The sequence below is a fragment of the Anser anser genome, assembly GCF_964211835.1.
Source record: "Anser anser genome assembly, chromosome: 24".
Taxonomy (NCBI): Eukaryota; Metazoa; Chordata; class Aves; order Anseriformes; family Anatidae; genus Anser; species Anser anser.
In genome coordinates this window covers 4,564,296-4,578,965 of record NC_139745.1, presented here as the reverse complement: position 1 = coordinate 4,578,965, position 14,670 = coordinate 4,564,296, and the positions used below count along the sequence as shown (strand labels likewise).

The following is a 14,670-nucleotide window of genomic DNA, read 5'->3' as shown; positions in this document are numbered from 1 at the left end:
AAAACAATACCTTAAAAACTCACGAAAGTAAATTATGGTCCGGGCAAATGGCTGAGCGCGAGCTGGGCCCAAGGCTTGGAACGCAGCCAGGCAAAAACAAAGTAATGCGCTTTTGATATTAATAACAGAGATGATATTGATCCGCAAGCCAGTGTCACTTCTACGCTCAGGCAAGGAGATTGCTTCAGGCATTTAGACCACTGAAAGCCACTTTCCATATAGGCCATTTAATTCTGGGAGTCTTTAATTATATGAAATGGAGCCCAGTTAAAGGGCCAGATACCTATTTACTCATCTTAGGTATGGGCTGTGATTCAGGAAGCTGTCAAAAAGGTATATAACTCAATTCTTAGATTTCAAAATGCAGTCATCTTTTTAAATGTTTATTTCATCTGTGGATTTCTTTGGCTCAGAGCCTGTTGGGAATTTGTAGGTACATGGACTCAAATTATAGGATGTTATTTTTCAAAAGACCTGAAGCTAATTTTCTTTTTTTTTTTTTTTTAAATCCAACAAAAGAAGCAACTCAGTTGAGTCAACTTCTCCTACTGAAACATGGGGTGCGATGGGAAAGAGACAGGACAGACCTGCAGTTTGAAATGCCCTCTGTCACACGTGCGCGTGCACACATGACATTGCACTTGCTATCCTCAACCAAAAACGATGGGATTTGCATGAATAACTTTGTTTGACTCCCAAGAGAGACGCACCATACTCACAAAGGTGGTTTTCCCAGGCCGAGGTGCTTGTGCTCCAGGGGTGCTGACCCCTTGCATCGGCCTCCCCCGGTGCAAGGCACTCGAGTGCCCGTCTGCCGTACGGGGGGCTGCCCTCCAGCAGGCTCCCGGTGCACGCTCAGAGTTAACAGAGAGGGAGCTGAACAGACCCCCTCGGCCAGCATAGATCTCCGATTCTGAGAACATCCGCAGCCAGCGCTGCTGCCAAAATGCGATTTGTGTAGTGCCTCAGCCCTAGGTGAAACCCAGGAGCGCAGCAGTTGGCGTCATCACAGGAGGGACTGCTCCGGCCTCTGTTTCAGGAATAGACAGGTACGTAACAGTAAAAATAAAATAAAATAAACTATCACTTAGTAAAGGTAATCTACAGCCACATTCTGAAGGACCACAGTGCTTTCCAGAAAGCTCCTTAAATCTCCTCCTGCAGCGTCTAACACGTGTCTGCTACAAACCCTCCCTGGGGTCAGGTCTCGCCAGGCAGCACGGAGCACGGCTGCTCAGCGCCTCCTCAGCCCGGCTTCGCTGGGCCTTTCCCTGCTCGCAGGGCAGGATGCTGCCCGTGTTCTGCTCCCCTCTCGATTCCCACACTGCTCCCCACCGCTGAAACTCACCCGCGCAAAGCCCAGGTTCCTGGGCTTTAATTCAGCAGAAACGAGGAAGTGAAATCCCTCGCCCCAGCCCACGTACGGCCTGAGCCCGGGCTCTGCTGCTCCAGCGGTGCCTTGCCCTTCTGCCGCAGCAGAATATTAGCTTTAATTAAAGGCACCATCTACACGGCTAACCTCAGAAGGCTGAAGGTTTGCGCTCCTATTAAGATAGTTAATTCCATCCCTAAAGAGATGCTGAGCTCCGAGCTCGATGGCAGCACCAATTTGGGTGTTAGGGAGCCGGCGGCCGGCAGCGCTCATGCCTGGGCCCCTGGAACCACTTCCAGGAGGGTGAAAGAGCTCCTGAGCTCGATGCCGAAGCAGCTGAACTGTCTGCCTACTTCTGTACAACATATGTAGCTGCCGTACAGCTCTGAGGAACACACTGTTGGGTTTTCTTGTGGATGTGAAGCGAGCTGAGTCCTAAATGCAGCCGTAGCACGTAACAGCAAGAAGTACATCCTCCGCCATTCTCGTGTTTCTCGATGCCAATGTTCATACCAGAGGACTTCACTACACAGGCACTTCGTCCTCATCATTTCTGGGTCAGCTTTTAAGTAACCATGAGTGGCAAAGCAGCTTAAAAAGTCGGGGAAAAAGTAAATCAGGACATGGGATCCCCAGAAATCACTAATTGTTTTTGTTGGTCATATTAGGGAGGCTGCAAGAACGGGAGTCTCCTGTGTTGTGTGAGGAGTCCCAGTGCTGCCTTTCTCTCACGGATTTCTTGTTACGAAATGAGCAGAACACCCAAAGACAAAATGTGCCTGAAAATAATGAAGAACAAAACCACCACGTCTCCAGTGCTACCAGCCGGGCAGCCCACGCATCCTCGCTGCAGTCAACATTCATTCAATTTAATAAGACTAGTTGGGAGGGAGGAAGGTAGAAGGGGCTTGGTGCTATGTCAGCATGCATTTTGCCTCTGTAATCCATCAGGTTTCTCTTTTAATTTCTGTAAATAAACAAGCCTGGCCATCTGCCTACTTCGGGTGAGGTATTTGCGTCCCCTCTTACATTCTCTTCTGGTTTTTGACTGGAAACCTCCCAAATGAAAGAGTTAACTCACTTCCTGTATTAAATATTTACATAAAAATGTTAAGGAAGGTGTGTGTAAATTATAAATAATGTAAGGCAGGACTGGTCTCGGTTAGAGCTAAGAGACCCAAATTGTATCATCATAATACATTATTCACATATAATGCATCTATTCTCCTCCATTAGTGTTACTAGAAAAAGCCCCTGAGTGCTTAAGTTGAATTTGGAAGAGTGTAATAAATGTGAGATAAACAAATAGCAGTGGGGATGCATCTGTAGTTAAACAAGTGTAAATTAGAGCTCAGCCTAATTCCTCCAAACCTAGGACAAACATGACGCTTTCCAGAAACAAGAGATCAGTTACAAACTGCAAAAAAAGACACAATAAATCCAAATTATCTGATATCGTTCCCCTAAAAAAAAAAAAAGGAAGAAGAAAAAAGGGGGTTTCCATGGAGAACAGCATTCTGCTGAATATTCTCTGGCGGAGTTATACTTAAATAACCTTCATGTTGTGACAGAAATTGACAAATGTAAAAATGCAGAGTTCAAATCACGCTTGCTCCTAATGCCCAGCGTGTGTGCACCTTCCAGTGACACCGAACAGAAACACGCTCCGAGTCCTCTTCTACTGCTGGCCCACGCTACCCAGCTCAGATCCTACAAACGCATTTTCAAGTCCGTGACTCCCAGATGCTGTTGGCTCTCCTTCGTAATGTGAAGGACGATGAGCAGGCTACAGGAGTTACTAAGGACTATGTTTGCTCATGGGTAGTTAAAAGCCATTTATCTTTGTGCCTTTATTTGCTGTGAGCTTTCATAGTTCTTGTAGGCCATTCCTCCCCCAGCCTGGAGCTGGACAGCAGTTGCGCTCCCCTACACGGGCGGCTCAGTTCCTGCAGTTCCTTCCATTTCACACCTGCAGAATTACCTGCTGTCTGCTCACAGCCTTGTCTGGTGTCGGGGAGAGGCGTCCTAAAAGAGATCTATTAAAATGAAATAGGGCCAAGCGTGCGCCCTCCGGCAATCAGCTGGCTGCAAGGTCTGAGGCACCAGGTTTGGGGGCTCCTGGCACAAACCAGCCCCGGGCAGAAACCTAAGCCCTGCAACAGGTCCCTGAGACCTGGTCAAACCCTGACAACCTCTGAATTGGTCCTGAATCTCTACAAACACCAGTCAAACCCTTCCCTCCCCCGATCCCAGCAGCAGTGCCAGCAGCAGCAAAGGCAGGCCGAGGGACCGGGCTCTCACACTGGCCCCAGGGGAAGAGGGACGGCAAATCCCGGCGCAGCTCCTGGCAGCAGGACGCGGCCGTGACAAGCTCTGCAGGCACGCTTCGTCTCCTGCCAGCTCAGGAAAGCTATCCCAGTTGCTGTCCCAAATTTTCTTTTCAACTAGAGAGCTTCTTTTCCCCAGGCCCAGAGAAATATCATCAGCTGCTGATTACTGAAAGCTCGAGAAGTGATTTATTAATTTCCCACTCACTTTCAGGTTGGGAACATGACTGTACTCAAGAGCAGTCGCCTGATTCCTTGGGCTACTTCTGCCAGGTGTCTCCCGGTGCCTCGAGCCTCTCTCTTTCTTTTTTCACACGGCTTTACATTACTGCGATACACAGAATTGTTTCGGGATTTCCTGGGGCTATTTTTTTGCTTTTTAAATATTTTCCTGGAAGTGAAACGCATAAACGTCCCCTTCCCCTCACCAACACAAATATTTCTGCCTGCTTGGAGTTGCGACTCCCTTCTGCTCGCTAACGCTGACGTATCTTGTAGGGGAATTAACTCTGACTGGGGAGCCAGGCAGGCACAGGGGAGCACTTGTGGATAAGCCGAGGGCTCCCGTGGCCCAGCGACCAAGCCACGGGCTATTCACAAAGCGAGGGTGGCAAGTCGCTGATTCCGATGGTCACTTTCTTACTCCAAGTGCTTTCAAGAGACACTTTTTTCCATTTTTTATGTATTCTCCTACAATACCCATCTCCTCCACTGAGCTGCCTACAAGGGCGCTAAGCCAATGCTGGACATCACAATTTAGAGGGACGTCGTTCCTGGTATCCTGGTGGCATCCTTGGTTCCTTTCACCATCCTTTACAAATCAAGCACGTCTCTCTTTTCATCAGAGTAGGCTGGGAGAAAGAAGCAGGATTCTGATGGACTAAGTAAGATTTTTCTCACACTCTGCAAAATCCCACTGGGCTACCAGCAGGGCAGCTGCCTGGTGGCATGCTCATGTGTTACAAATGGTGACTGAAGCAGCTAACCTGAAAAATTAGTATGCATAGTGCTGGTGAAAAACAAATGATATGTCACAGCCTGAACAGTCACAGTGCTAGAGGAAAAAAATTGTTGCTTTAGGGCAGCATCTTGATTTGCTATGGGTTGAAGAGCTGGAAAAAAACCCCACCTGTTGCAAGTGCAGCACAAAGAACATGGGGTCAGCAAACGCTACTAGGGCAGCAACATCAAACAGCGACTACAAACGTCTGTTCTGGTGTCAGAAACAGCGATTCTGCTTCTGCCACTGCCCCACTAAGGCATTTCAGATTTCCTCTACTACCCTAGAGCTGTACCACCATTTTCTCAGCTGTGAAGAGTAAGAGCTTCCCAGGGCTGTAAAGCGTTTAGAGATCTTCAGGTGAAAGTGCTACTGTAAGCACAAGGAATATTCTCATTCCTAATTACCAGCACACATTAGAGGAATTGCAGTGCAGCATGTTCAGTCCAGCAGGTCCTAGAACACCACACTGTGGTGCACAGATGTAAAGTTAACATTTAGGCTTAAGTGCTTCTCAGAAAGGCTTCATAAATGAATCTCGTTGAAGTGAAAATGCCGAGCACATGTGAATAGTGTTAGTGCTGTTCTGATTTATTTCTTTATTTTACTATTTATTCCTGCTAACCATGGATGTTCAAGTTCAAGGACCAAGCACCTTCTCTGAACTGCAACTCAATTACACTTTGAATGACTTCTGTTTGGCAAGTAATTTTGCTGCTGTGCAGATGAGGATTACAGCAACAGTGCAGTCCTTTTGCCTCCTTTCTGCAGAGCTCAGAGACCCTTGCTAAAATAATCAAATTTATTATCAGTGCAAGTAAAACAGGAGCAAAATAGTTGTCTGATTTGTGGAATGCCTGGAACAAATAACATTTCCAGCACATGGGAATTTTCACTTTCTGGACATCAAGAAAGGGAAATACTTATTTAATAAGGAATCCTTAGTCTGAATTTTTAATGGCATTTATAAGTTGCACTGTGAGCAATATCTTGTGCTGACAAACTGTGCACTGATGAACATGCAGTTGATAAACAGGAATTTCCCAGGACATCATAGAAGTAGAAAAAGGATATAAGGAACACTCTGAAATCATACCCTGAATACAGGAGACCTCTAACCCTTAAAGTCTGCACCCATACAACTGGGAGGGTTAGACGAACTGATCCACTTTAGCTTACACTTAGTAAGCTAAGTGTAAAGACAACTCGATCAATTTGCTCGATGGGAAGCCCATCAAAACTGCTTCAACCTGTACGAGCTTATGCCAAGAAGTTCTGGTTCTAACATAGTTTGTCCAAGGCACCAGAAAACAATGAGTTACAACAACACAACAGGAGATAATAAAAATGTGTATAAACATCCATGCCTTTAGGTGAGACAGCACAGGTCACAGTCTGAAGTTATCTCCCAAGGTGGTAACATTGTTTGATTAACAGGACTGTCCAGAGAACTCAGAATCATGTACAAATTCAAGGTCATGGCTCTTGGGACCAGGACAAATAAGACAACCACCACAGGATACAGCCAAAGAGGACGGAAAGGAATTGCAGTGGAAGATGAGAATCATGAATGAGCCAGCCTCAGGAACACTGCACTCCAGAATGGAAGCCAGAGAAGTTTCTAGTCCCAAGCCACACAAGAGCTGACTGTGCAGGCACCTGAGAAGTGATGATTACAAGTGCAAATCCCAAGACAAAGGTCACAAACTTTTAAGGATGCCAAGAAAAGCAAATACTCAAACAAAACTACAAGAGAGTGCCAAGCAATTCTGACTTGTGGTACAAGGTCAGAGAACATGACTGCAATCTGCATCTGGAAATGAGGATTAAGATGTAATTTTAGGTAATATTTGAAACTTGCCTCTGTCATCGAAGCAGAGAAGGGCGAGCTTTCTGCTCTAATATGCAATTACTGCAGGGGTGCAAAGTACCAACCAGGATGCCACCAACAGAACCTGCAGCATTCCTTGGACATCAAAGGTGAAGACCTAGCTGGTTGCTCACGCCAGGAGGAATGAGCTTCCAGAAGCTGCAGGACTGTTGCTACCATCAAACAAGCAAGAAAAGTCCTATGGAGCCCAAAAAAAGATTTGTGACTGTGCATTTGTGACATGTAGCTCTTACTTGCACGTTGACCTGTGGCGTCTAGCAGCACACGTTCTGAGGACGGAGAACAGGAGGTAGATGAGGAACTTCTTGCGGGTATACAGGAGGTTCCCCGTGCATTGTCATCTCCTTGCCTTCCTCAAAATCTGTTGGATGTTGCATCAAGAGGCTTTATATGACACAGAAAATCCTCAGAGCTAAGAAATGTAACTACAATTCCTCAATTGAATCTAAAAATGCTACGGTCATCCCAACAAAAGAGCAATAAAGATAAGGAAAAAATGCTCATAAAGCTTCCCACAAAAGTACTGCAGAACTCTAGGAAGAGGTCAGCCTCACCACTTGTTTTTTTAGACACCATTAGGCTGTATGCTCCCTACGTCAAGGGAGTCAGACACACACACACCCCTTAGTAAAATGTCCAGCACAACGGGACCCAAATTTCAAGTGGGCAATGTCTATGTTAATGTAAATAATAGGTAACAACTTCAGGGTTTTCTAAAATACACACCAGCAAAAACCTACTGGAATGCACCCCGGAATCACAAGAGAGTAGGAAACATTTTTTTTCCCTAGTAAGGCATCTGTCCTCCATTCATTAGCATCCAATTACCTCCTGAGTCCCTTCCCCAGTGCTGGGGGTTTCTTTACAACAAAATAAAACAATATTACAAAACAACAACAAGAACCCTGACTCCAAGTGTCCCTTAGCGTAATTAATTGTCAGATTCAGGGAAAAGCTGAAAGCACAGGAACAGCACCAGAGAAATCCCCGTGCAAGCTACCGAGACTTACAGGAGCTGCTGTATGCTGAGAATTGCAGCCTCCTAGCACACCACTGCCCACAGCAGATTACTTTACACGGTGATGATGACGGCAGTACAGAAATCTGGAGGATCCGCTGTCACAGTTTCTCCTACTATTCCAGATGATTCCTCCAACATTTACGTGCTGATTGAAAAGTGTGCATGAAATTAATGCGCGCACGCACGCCAACATTTGAGTGCTGGGGAGGGGAGGGAACTGCAGAAACGTTACCAAAATCTCAGTTACGAAAATAGTTTCAACACTGAGCTAACAAATTAGGCAGTATTTTCTCTACCAGCACGTTTACTTAGCTAGCATTATCACTGCTAAATATGCAACTCTGTGCCGTTTTCTTCAGTCTTTATCTTGAGGTGTCAGTCTGCCTAAGAATTCCACAAACAAATAACTGGAACCACTTATAAATAGCTGGCTTTAGTAACAGTAGACACTAGGATGACTGTAAAAACACTCCAGTTCCATTAACTCACTAAAATCAGCTGAATTATACAACAAAGATAATTACGTTAAGCAAATTTATAAAGTTACATAAAATAAAAAGGAGCAGAAGAACGAGGTAGAGACGAGGATGCCCTATTTTAAAAGAATTTCTGCTGGAAAAGACTAGGTCAATTGCATAAAAATGTTCAGATTTGTTTATGTTCTTTAACTTACAATACTGATCATTAGCAAATATGCTTTTTTGGCTTCTTTCCATAAGCAATTCACTAGAAATAGAACCGTCTGTTTTAAGCCTGAACGCTCCCTTAAAATATTTGCATCCCAGTCTCCCACTGGGGCAGCACACAACATTCAGATCCCGAATGCTGACTAAAAACAAACGGTAAAATAACTGACCTGTTTTCCTAGCTTCTGAAAAGCGCTGGGTAAAGAACAGCCTGAAGTGTGAAAAATGACACGACTTTCACAATTACTGCGTCGCTAGCAGACGAGGGTGTTAACTAATTGCACCGAGGAAAACATTTTTCTTCCAAAATTTCCAGAGGAATAATATTATTTGTAGATATATTTATACAGTTATTTAATGCGATAGTGTCCCTTTAAGTAAACTTGTCACAGAAGATTTATTTTTTTCCCCATTGTCTAAGAGTACAGTGTAGGGAGTACAAAAGGTCCACTGGCCAGGACACAAACCCCAGAGGCTGAGGCTAACAAAGCAGCTGACAAGGAGCGACTGGGTGACACAAGGGATGTTCACAAGATCCTGCTGTTACAGATAGTAGAAACATAAAAATAACCAATATTTGATTCAAAGGAATTAGGAATACTGTTAGCATCAGAAATATAAAAACTGCAGCGTTCAAGAACTGGAAAAGGTTGTGGATATCACCTATTTAATTATTTCCAAATACTTTATCATATATCTAGATGTAATAACTCAATTTTATGCCACTTTCATGGAAATCTATTTCATTCTTTTCTTACATTTTTTAGCTTTTCCATCATTCTGTTCCATTTAATGAATACACGGATTTTGAATATTAGGTGAATAGTCCTTGCAACTGAACACAAAAGGGAAATGATGCAGATAGCATTATGGTCCCGCTTCTTCTCCTTGCATTAGGTTGGAAATGATATGCAGTAGGGATTATGCTTTGTTTAAAGCTGAGCCTCTGCCTCTAAAAGAATACATTATACAAATCTTCTAATGTTGTTGAAATTCCCCAAAACTTGATTGTGTCAGACATAATGTGGCAATGAGGTTCTTATCCCTACCTTATGCCGAATAAATATCTAATATCAGAGAGTATAACCTTGGAAAAGTATACACCAGGGAACATCCCTCGTGTCAATAATTCATAGGGCTGTTGGTGGGAAGGTACATGCAGCTAGCCCCTAACATTATACGGAATACATTAGTGCCCACGCAGCCACAGCTCCCCGGGAAGGCGGTGGGGGAAGGGGAGAGGCAGGAGCAGACGGACGGACGGACGGACGGACTCCCTGGCAGCCTGATTAAAAAAAAACAACAGAATTCTTCAAAGTAGCACTTTCTCTGCCAAAACAAACAAGACCCCACATCAGACTCGTGCGAGGGACGGAGCATGTGGAGCGTGCATTGTGACATACGCACGTGCTCCCGGATTTGCTTTGCGTTTCCTAATTGCCAGAACGAGGGTTCCTGCCCCGGCTGCAGGGAGCGCGCCGCTGGGATCCAGAGCGCGCCCCGATGAGCGAGGCCCCCACGAGCCCACGTATTAATTCGACCGCCGTTAATCCTAAAATCAATACATTCGGGTTCAGTGGTATTTCTGTAGGCAGAAATACAGTTGCCATTCAAATGAGCTGAAATAAATAAGAAAAATTTCAGATAGCACGTATCTGCCTTAAAGACGATTGCGATTTTAATTAAAGGCAAAAAACGAGAGTGGATTTGAATACAGTTTGAGGTCTTCTGCATTCCCATTTGCTCTTTAACAGTTACAGTTTTAATGATTTAGGAACCAGAAGAATAACTAAGAAACCCAACAGTCATTATCTCAAATAATGAGACTTTTTAATGCAAAATCAATGTTTGTTATAATGAAAATAGATTCCTCAGCTCCTGCAGGGTGATATGTACAATTCTTTTTCGCCATTAAATAGAATGTGATTGCTTATTTTCACCAACATGATGAACATTTTTATTCAGGAGTAAAAATAAAATGTCAGAATTTATTTACTGTTATTAAGCACATGTATTTAACCAGAAGCTCCCACCATATGACTGAAGCTGAGGAAACTGGGAATAATTTTCTGTGAACTTTCAGAAGCTTGGGGAATAAATGCAAAATTTCCAGCAAGTAATGAAAAAGCTCGCTCTGGGAAAAAATTGTCAGGTTGTATTCCAGCTCCTGTTCAGATGGTTGGCCAAACTCTTTGTTATGTCAAACGAACCAAACTCAAAAGCTAATGAAAAATATCTAAAGCACATTTAATGAAGTAAAAGAAAACACTTCTTCCATAACAAGATATCAAAACTGTTATCGATGCAGAGCAATTTTTTTTAATGCTGATGAATGTATTTATGGTGATTTTTCATCTCTGAACATTAGGAAAAGCATTCGTAATAATACTCCAGAGCTATTTCCTCTTAAGAGTCCAGATCTAAAACAAAGCATAAAAATTCTGGGGCTAAATGCTTCATTGTGAAACACTTTGTGTATTTCTGAATGCTCATATTTGGCTTGTTTATGCATGCTATACCCAAAAGGTATAAAATCAGAACATGAAAAAGACGACAGAATTTGCAGCAGAGCTGCCAATATCCTTTAACATGTTTTCTTGGGTTCTTGTACAGGTATCAGGGGAAGAACAAGTTCTCACTGGAAGAGAACCACAACTGGGAGCAGATCTGCACAGGAATCTCCATGAAAAACATGGGGTTGGGCAGCTGCGATCTCTGAAAGGTGCCTTCTGCAGGAACGACACCGCTGACGAGTATCTTTCAGTCACCCGTGTATGGGAGGAATTTCCTGGAGTGATGCAAACATGTAGGAAAAACGTACTCTGTCTGGACTGGGAGCCCCTCGAGAGCATCTGCAGCAAACAGAGGCAAAGCAGGACTAACTATAGCAGGTTGCTGCGGGCTGTGTCCAGTCAGCCAGGGTTACTGGCTACTTTTAGGTAACGTATTATAATCTGCTCACGCTGTACACCACTGTATGAAACGCTCTGTACATATACTAGTAGCTTCCAAAGTTTTCACTGAGGAATTTTAAAGCGTTATTGGTGTGAAAAGAGTACAAACACTATTTTTCAGTAATAATAAACATAAAGAAAAGGTTAGCACATCTTTCTAAATAAACCAGGCAATGGGAATCATGTTTACTGAACTGCACTCATCTATTGTGCAGACCTCTGCATGGTTGTCATTTCTCCATGCATATTTATTCCAACTTGTTAGCTCAGGCTACATCCACACGCAGAACAGAGCTTCTGGACTTGTGGAAACTCCTGAAGCAGTAATACTTATTAACCAGTTCAGCTTGGCTCCAAAGCAGTCACTTAATGGGGAAGACTCAGCAACTGGAATTATAGAAAAGTTTCCACGAGGATATTTTATTTTATAAACTGCTAATTTTTATCAATGTTCATTTTTCATGAACACTGGAAAAATGGAACTTTCAGAGGATCATTTATTAATGAAAAGCAAATTCCAATCCACACAGAGGCTTCTGTGAAAATCAACAGAGGATTTTCATGAGCAAGAAACATTTAAGGGAAACTACTTTGTGCTCATTCAGTAAAATACAGCAATGATTTTATGACAGATAACAACTTCAGTCGTAGCTAAACTTTACAGGTCAAATTTGATGGTTTATTCTCAAGGTTGTTAAAAATATTATCAAAATATATTCAAGGAAGAGTATTAGTTATGTAACATTTTCAGGAAATCATGATCTGCTCATAGATATGATGCAGGCAGAAGGAAGGCCTGAATTCTTTGAGTAAATTACTCGTTGTGGCTTTTTTTTTAATCTTCAAACTAACCATGATTGACACTACATAGAGGACAGTCATTATAGTCTACAGTGGCAGAATTCAGACCGTTAAACAATATACAACTAACTGCAAGAAATGCAGTTTATGTAGGAACTCTCCCTAATGTGCATGTTGTTTGTAACAAAACATACAAAGCCTCACATTACGGAACCTGTGTGCGTTCATATACGCTGCTCCACTGTGGTGCCCATGCAGATGTGCCTTTTTGAAACAGTTTTCAGAACTAAAAAAAATATTTTATTTACAGCATATCAGTTGCCTGTGTTGCCCTGCATTTGGCTTAGTTATTAAATAAAGAATATTAAATACTTAAATGTATCTGTGCCATAGAACTGATTTGTTAGCAAACTACATACAGGAAAGAATTAACACCATTCAAGCATTTATGACAGCACAAGATGTTCCAGACCGTGTCACAGACTAATGCAGTAACTCTGAAGACTGTTATCTCTGAGATCTTACAGCAACTACCCCTAATGGCTAGCTCCTTCCTGGCAGAATATCTAAAATACCTAAGAGCAAGTATTTCTAAGAAAGATGAGCAGTATTAAAGTTTCAGGATGGGGCTACTTTCAGCGACGGAGTTTTCCTAATGGGATTCATCTTCAGTATCGAAATCACATGCTTCAGTAAGAAATGGGACAGACCAAGAGTTATAACCAAGAGTCATATTTGCAAGACAATTTTTGGTATGTGAATACATTCACTTCAGAGGTAATAGTGAGGCAGCTTTCAGCAGAGCTCGGAATAAACACATAGATGAAAAACTGAGCGCTGGCCTTTCTTGGAACCTTGACTGTCATGGAACAGCTTTCCTTCTTTTCCTTCTTTCTCCCTTCTCCTTAGCATTTAGGAGTTTGAAAATCTGTAATGCATCTTTTTCAACATGCAGGTGTATTCACTATCAGCTAAACTGAAGGCCCAATCAGCATACATAAACTCTGCCCCTAAGCAGTCTGTCCTGGTTTATACAGAGATTAGGATTGCTTTGAATTACACATGCAATCAGGACATTTCATACAGCAAATTGTGGTCATTTTGACAGCTATACAGCAAGCTTAATTTCAGGCCCAAGTATATATGATATTCAGAGATACAATGAGGTAATTTAACATTTAAAAAGGGGAATATGTAGTACAAATTAGTAGAAAAATCATGACACTTACAAACCTGTTCTAAAGATGTATTGTTCCTTTTTCTTCAGAAAAAAATCAGTTTCTATTAAGAATAAATTAACCACTAAAGAATTCCACTGATGGTCAATTCATATTGGAAATCTATTTTAACCTTGGAAAAGAAAGGAAGGAAAAGGAGGGAAGGAAAGAGGGAGGGAGAGAGGGAAGAATGCAGATACAAAGATGCATGCAGAAACACAGCACTTCTAACATGCAGCCTGCAGAACAGCAGCCCCCGTGACTGCAAACTCCTCGTCAGAGGATGTCAGCTGTTCTTACAACAGCTAGATTTTCAGAGTAAGCAGTCTTCATCGTAACATATAGAGAGATATACACGTATATATAAATGTACAGACCTCTGACTGAAGAAACCTGCTCTCTTTTCTGAGGTGTGGGAATCCTATGCACGGAGGAGATCTCACACGACGGGCTTGCTCCTGCTCTGTAAACCAGAGTATGAAACCTGCAGTGATGAACAGAATATTGACCAGATGTATCTAGAGATCTAGACGCCGCTTATGCCTGTTATCCCCAAACATCCTGCTTTGTAAAAACAAAAATCTGGCATGCATTTGAACCCTGATCTCTTCGAAACAACTTGGAAACAACTTTTCCTCTCTGTAAACTCTGCTACATCCTTTATATGTTTTCAATGCTCTCTTTATAAGCATTACCAACTTCTTCAAAATAAAAACACTTCCTGTTCAGTCAGAGTCCATAAAAACTCTTGAAGTTAGTGCACGTGTGTGTACCCAGTCAGGTATCCCGAAGGGAAGTGGCAAAAAGCTGAATTTACACAATCTGTATCCCTTAGCTAATACAGTAAAAATTTCAGTTCTAATTCCTTCTCCAGGTTGAAAGATTTCTTCACCATTTTTCTCCCCTAATTAAGTGAAGACCTGTTATAGTTCAAACGTGTACTACACAAGTGAAATTCTTAGGCTTGTGTGTAAGAACTGGATTGCACGATTGCAGCAGGTCATCGTGGTCTTACCCTTCACAAATCTGCATAGCCCCACTTCAGCTCCCAGTTACGCGCACTACAAAAGCTCTTCTTGGTCAAAATATACTTTGGGTTGAAGTGACATGCTATCAGCTGGTGCACTCTGGAGGTGCGATTTTTGCCTTCAAAAAGCCCGGAAGGTCTCTGAGTATTTGCCTAGCACCATAAATACTGCAACAGTGAGAGAGCAAAAGCCAAGAAAAGAACATGGAAGGTACACTACTAGGACTAAGTTTTTGTCGGAGGGCATAAAAACTAAACTTGTTTTGTAATACATCTGCTACTTGGAATTATGAGGTTTGGTCACATTTTGATTGATAGCAGCATCATAATTTTAGTCCAATTTATCACTCAACGTTTTATACTCCTGCCAAAAA

The 14,670-nt window shown here is 42.7% G+C and overlaps 1 protein-coding gene across 1 annotated transcript in view; it reads right to left on the bottom strand.

Annotated features, from left to right (window-relative positions):
• LOC310885986 (uncharacterized protein) overlaps nt 1-14,670 on the bottom strand; it is a 190,200-nt gene that overhangs the window by 26,914 nt on the left and 148,616 nt on the right. Inside the window, exon 20 of the mRNA XM_083809968.1 lies at nt 13,647-13,753. The gene's annotated coding sequence lies outside the window, so the exon portion shown is untranslated. The remainder of the gene's footprint in view (nt 1-13,646; nt 13,754-14,670) is intronic.